The sequence below is a fragment of the Oryx dammah genome, unplaced genomic scaffold (genome assembly GCF_014754425.2).
Source record: "Oryx dammah isolate SB20612 unplaced genomic scaffold, SCBI_Odam_1.1 HiC_scaffold_27, whole genome shotgun sequence".
NCBI lineage: Eukaryota > Metazoa > Chordata > Mammalia > Artiodactyla > Bovidae > Oryx > Oryx dammah.
The window spans coordinates 7,225,878-7,232,049 of NW_024070211.1; positions in this window are offsets into that span (position 1 = coordinate 7,225,878).

The window sequence follows — 6,172 nt, forward strand, 5'->3', positions numbered from 1 at the left end:
ACAGTATGAAAGTTTCTCCAAAAAATTAGATAGAACTACTATATGATCCAGCATTCCACTCCTGGCTACATATTTTAAAAATGAAAAGATTAATTAAAAATATGCACGAACCTCAATCTTCATAGCAGCATTATTTACAATTGCCAAGATATGGAAGCAACCTAAGTGTCCATCAGCAGACAGATGGATAAAGAAGACGTGGTAAGAATATACAATGGAATACTACTCAGCCAGAACAAAGAATGAAGTTTTGCTATTTGCAACAACATGGATGGGCTTGGAGGGTGTTATGCTAAGTGAAATAAGTCAGAAAGAGACAGACAAATACTGTATGATCAGTTCAGTTCAGTCACTCAGTTGTGTCTGACTCTTTGTGTCTGACCCCATGGACTGCAGCATACCAGGCTTTCCTGTCCATCACCAACTCCCGGAGCTCGCTCAAACTCATGTCCATCAAGTCGGTGATGCCATCCAACCATCTCATCCTCTGTCGTCCCCTTCTCCTCCTGCCTTCAACCTTTCCCAGCATCAGGGTCTTTTCTAATGAGCCAGTTCTTTGCATCAGATGGCCAAAGTATTGGAGCTTCAGCTTCAGCATCAGTCCTTCCAATCATACTGTATGATATATCATCACTTATATATGAAATCTTAAAAATGAAATAAATGAGTGGACATAACAAAAAAGAAACAGACTCACAGATATAGAGGTTACACTGAGGAGAGAGGAAAGGAGATGGGGAAGATGAAGGGAGGGTGTTAAGAGGCACAAACTACTGTGTATAAAATAAATAATGTACAAGGGCATACTGTACAACACAGAGAATATACAATATTTATAATTATTATAAATTGAATACAACTTTACAAATTGTGAATTACTATGTCATACACCTGAAACTTATGTAATATTGTATACATAAACTATACCTCAACAAAAACATTAATATTAAAATAAAAAATCTTAGTCTCCTGATCTTTTTGAAAACTCTTTCCTAAGCATTCTCCCTTCATTCCTGACTGCAGTGTTAAGAGCCCCTTTGGGGGGAGATCATTTGGCTGCTGTCTCCCATCTTATACTAATCCAACTTAAGAAGGGATTTCCACATTTATGCGTTCACTGTGAGGAGTGAGTGTGAACCTGTACCTAAAACCAAGAGGTGTGAGTTTCCAATCCAGCAGGAGACAGTCGTTTAAACTGGTTCTATAACCCCTTTCCCCCAAAGCGGCCTGGTGGAGGAGCTACTGATCACTATGGTCTTGAACAAGTTCTATGACCTTGAATAACGTCTAAGTCCTGTGATCCTGAACAAGTCACTAAGCCATTTTGCTTTTATCACCTGTACAATGGGATCAGTGGTGCCTGCCTTGCAGTCTGGTTGAAATGATTAAATCAGGAAACTTGAAGCCTGTTGCACAAAGTTTACTGCCAATAGCATTAAATGAGAGCTCCACCAATAACTTCGAGACTAAGAAAACGGAGATCTTTCTCTGCCTTCCTTTGGGTGTGGTGTTCCCATGTAACCCTTTGCAGACCAAATCCCAGTGAGGCCCTCACTCTTCCTGGGGTGCCTCAATGTGAGCACAACCAAGCCTCAGGCCGTGAGGTAGAGCAGAAGTCAGACTTGGTGCTTTATGAACCTTGGTTTAAATACCAACCTCTGGCACCTGTACTTACTAATGGGGTGAACTTTGTACTTACTAATGGGGTGAACTTGGCCTCCTTTCTGGGCTGCTTCTTTATCTGCAAATTGTATGCAAGCTCTGAGACAACAGGAAATTGCCTGCCTATCTTGTTCACTGTATCCTCAGTCCCAAGAACAGTGCTGGCATACAACCCGGTCTTTGATATATACTTGTTAAAAATGAATGAATGAGTACCTGTCTTGAAGAATGCTTATGAGATTTAAATCAGGTTAAAATGCATGAAATGTCTGGTATAATACTTAACTCATGGCTTCTTGTTGTTGTTTTTTAATCACTAAGTTGTGTCCAACTCTTTGTGGCCTCACGGATTGTAGCCTGCCAGGTTCCTCTGTCCATGGGATTTCCCAGGCAATAATACTGGAGTGGGTTTCCATTTCCTTCTCCAGAGGATCTTCCAGACCCAGGGATTGAACCTGTATCTCCTGCATTGCAAGTGGATTCTTTCCCTCTGAAGCGCCAGGGAAGCCCTCGCCCTCTGGGAAGTTCTAAGCCATGGGTAGTTCTTCTTAAATACTTCATTCTTTTCCCCTTCCTTTTCCTTTTCATTGCTCTCTTTGGATTTATGAATATTAAGATACTCATCTGAACCTTATTTTTTTTTTTGTAAATTAATTTATTTTAACTGGAGGCTAATTACTTTACAATGTTGTAGTGGTTTTGCCCATACATTCACATGAATCAGCCATGAGTGTACATGTGTCCCCCATCCTGAACCCCCTCCCACCTCCTATTTTACCTACCGACCACCCTGAACTGCCACAAGCGTTTCTGGGACAGCAACCAAACTGTCTTTGGCTGATGGCTCCACCTGGTGGCCAAGGGGAGAACTGTCTGGTCCGAAGCTTTCTCCCGCCGCCTCCTTTCGTCCTGTGTCAGTCTCCCTTCCCTCCTCTGTTGCTCTCACACTTCAGTTAATTCCCATTACAGTTCGTCTCCTACTAACAGGTCAAAACGCACCTTCCTCATGCCCCTTCCTCATTAGAGTAGGGAAAACTGGCTCAAGCAGCTGAAGGGCTGAGTGGGGGTGGGGGGGTGGGGGATGGGGCTGGGGTCTCAGAGCTGTGTCCCTCTGTCCAGGCTGACACTCAGCCTGGGGAGGGGCACAGAGGGATCCAGCCTTGCCTGGTGGGACCCTGGAGGAGCCCTCATCCCCAGCGGCCCTGTTCTCTGGGTGGAAACTCAGGCAAACCTTGTGCATTCCTGGGGTGGGGGCTTTGGGAGGCCAGGAGTCTTCAGATATCCCAGACTGAAATACACCCCCGCCCCCCCGCCCCCGGCTCCACCTTCTTTCAGCTCCCCACCCTCATCTAGGGGGTTAGATGGGGGTGGCTCTAGGGGGATATTTGAGACCAATGAATAGGAGAACGATTGATAGAATAGCATGGGTTTCTCCACTTGCCTAAGAGGAATCACTAAAGGACTTTATTAAAAGCCTGATTCCCTAGGAGCTGTGGACCCAGAAGGTCTGGGCTGGGGCTGCAGAAGATGTATTTTTTGTAAGCTTCTCGAGGGCTTTTCACTGTGAAGCAAGTTTAGGAAACCTCATCTAAACCCCGGAGAAGGCAATGGCACCCCACTCCAGTATTCTTTCCTGGAAAATCCCATGGATGGAGGAGCCTGATAGGCTGCAGTCCATGAGGTCTCTAAGACTTGGATGTGACTAACTTCACTCTCATGCCTTGAAGAAGGAAATGGCAACCCACTCCAGTGTTCTTGCCTGGAGAATCCCAGGGACGGGGGAGCCTGGTGGGCTGCCGTCTATGGGGTCCCACAGAGTCGGACACAACTGAAGCAACATAGCAGTAGCAGCAGCAGCACCTAAACCCTCTGAGCCACATTTTCCTCCTTTGCAGAACATCCGTGATGCAGCCTATCAGGGCAGGTTAGCGGAAGAATGAGGCATCAAGAGCAGGAACTTCCCAACAACAAGACTGAGTCCCTCCTCCTCTTATACTCCTTGTCAGGCTCTGCTGGGCTCTTACTCATTTGCTTCTGGGCTGGGCTCTGCGTGACTTGGAGACTGGTGACACCAGACTCACCTTTCTCTGGCCTGGGTGGGGCCAGGCTGCAGTGCGGTCAAGATCTAGTACACTCAGGAATGCCAACGCCCCAGCCCAGCTCCGGGGCCTCGGACACTCTGCCCTCTAGCTGGTCCCAGCTGTATCTGTAGCCTGAGTTTCCTACCTGGCAGGCTGGAGACCTGAGAGGGGGCAGAGCCTAGTAGACGCAGGGCCAGGCTGAGGAGGGTCACAGGACTCAGGGACTCATGGACTGTAGGAACAACAGTTACCCCAGGGAGCTTAGAGAGCTTTGTGGCCTTGTGAATTGGAAGAGATGTTTACAGCTTTTAATTAAAACGTCTTTGACACCCTGACCCACTCACCTGGTGAGAAGAGTCCAGCTGGTAAGTTGGTTTTCATGACTAAACCAGGTGAGACCGTCAACCTTTGACCAAGTTCACCCTGAGTGACAGGAAGCAGGCTTGTTTGCAGTGTGGGGGCAGGAGCAGTCATCAGGGCCAATGTAGCAGCTGTCGGGAGGAGAATGGGCTGGCCCACCCTCCTCCAGGGAGATACTGGGTCTAGACCAGTGACCCTGAAGAGATGTTAAATATTAATTACAGATAAGGAATGTGCTGCCTGGCGCTGTGCTGCAGGGAGGGGAGGGGTGAGGAACAGGAGGGGAGACGTGCTGGGCGCAGAGAAGGGAGGGCATTGCCCACCCAGAAGGGGTCTCACCAGGGCAGCTGCACTTTGACCCTGTTGCTCAGCTATGTTTAGACAGGGCTTTGGGATGTTCAGAGGGGGATGGGGGCGCTGGCTCCTCAGGGTCCCCATGGGGCCCTCCCCTCCTTATGTCCCTGGAGTCTCATCCTGCAAAGAATCCAAACTGCTGTGGGAAATTCCTTCTCTTGATGAAGACAAAACGTACTAGGTTGGGGGACTTCCCTGGTGGTCCAGTGGTTAAGACTTCCCCTTTTCAATGCATGGGGTGTGGGTTCCATCCCTGTCCAGGGAACTCAGATCCCACATGGCTCCTTGCCAAAACACCAAAACATAAAACCAAAGCAATATTGTAACAAATTCAATAAAGAATTTAAAATAATGGTCTGCATACAATTTTTTTTTTTTTTTCAGAAAAAGTGCTAATTTTAAACTCCAACTGTGTCGTAGCTTCAGCAGGGGCCCAGTGGGGGAGCCCCCTTCTTCTCCTTGGGCCTCTTTCCTCATCACAAGGATCACAGGAGATGCAGTGATACAAAGCATGTGACTGCACGCTGAAAGCTCAGATGAGAACCTGCTTTTACGGAGGAGCAGAGGCGGGGGCAGAACAGTGGGGTAGCCCTGCCCTGCCTCTGGCGGTGGGGGGTGCTGGGGAGACAGGTCCTCTGAGAAGGCTGCTGCCACCCCCAAAATAGCTTCCACCTAAGAGCTCAAGGCAGAAAGTGAAGAGGAACTAATGAAAGTGAAAGAGGAGAGTGAAAAAGTTGGCTTAAAGCTCAACATTCAGAAAACTAAGATCATGGCATCTGGTCCCATCACTTCATGGGAAATAGATGGGGAAACACTGGAAACAGTGTCAGACTTTATTTTCTGGGGCTCCCAAATCACTGCAGATGGTGATTGCAGCCATGAAATTAAAAGATGCTTACTCCTTGGAAGAAAAGTTATGAGCAACCTAGATAGCATATTCAAAAGCAGAGATATTACTTTGCCAACAAAGGTCCGTCTAGTCAAGGCTATGGTTTTTCCAGTGGTCATGTATGGATGTGAGAGTTGGACTATAAAGAAAGCTGAGCGCCGAAGAATTAATTGATGCTTTTGAACTGCACTGTTGGAGAAGACTCTTGAGAGTCTCTTGGACTGCAAGGAGATCCAACCAGTTCATCCTAAAGGAGACCAGTCATGGGTGTTCATTGGAAGGACTGATGCTGAGGCTGAAACTCCAGTACTTTGGCCACTTCATGTGGAGAGCTGACTCATTGGAAAAGACTCTGATGCTGGGAGGGATTGGGGGCAGGAGGAGAAGGGGACGACAGAGGATGAGATGGCTGGATGGCACCACTGACTCGATGGACGTGAGTTTGAGTGAACTCTGGGAGTTGGTGATGGAAAGGGGGGCCTGGCGTGCTGCGATTCATGGCGTCGCAAAGAGTTGGACACGACTGAGCGACTGAACTGAACTGAACTGAGCTGAAGAGCTCAAGGAGGAGGTTCCATGTGTCTCTGGGCCCCTGTTTCCTCCGGTCCCTTCCCTGGCCTCCTCCTAGGCAGTCCAGCCCCTCTGGCTTGGCCTGGAGCAGTTCTGAGGAAATCAAGATAATCTGAGAAAACGCCTGATCCAAAATCAAACTGAATTGGGGGTTTGAAAAAAAGAAATCACAATAGGAGACAGCTACTAGTTTACTGGGCATGGTCCATGTGCCAGGTGCTGTGAAACATTTTTTTTGGGGGGGTGTTTTTATTTT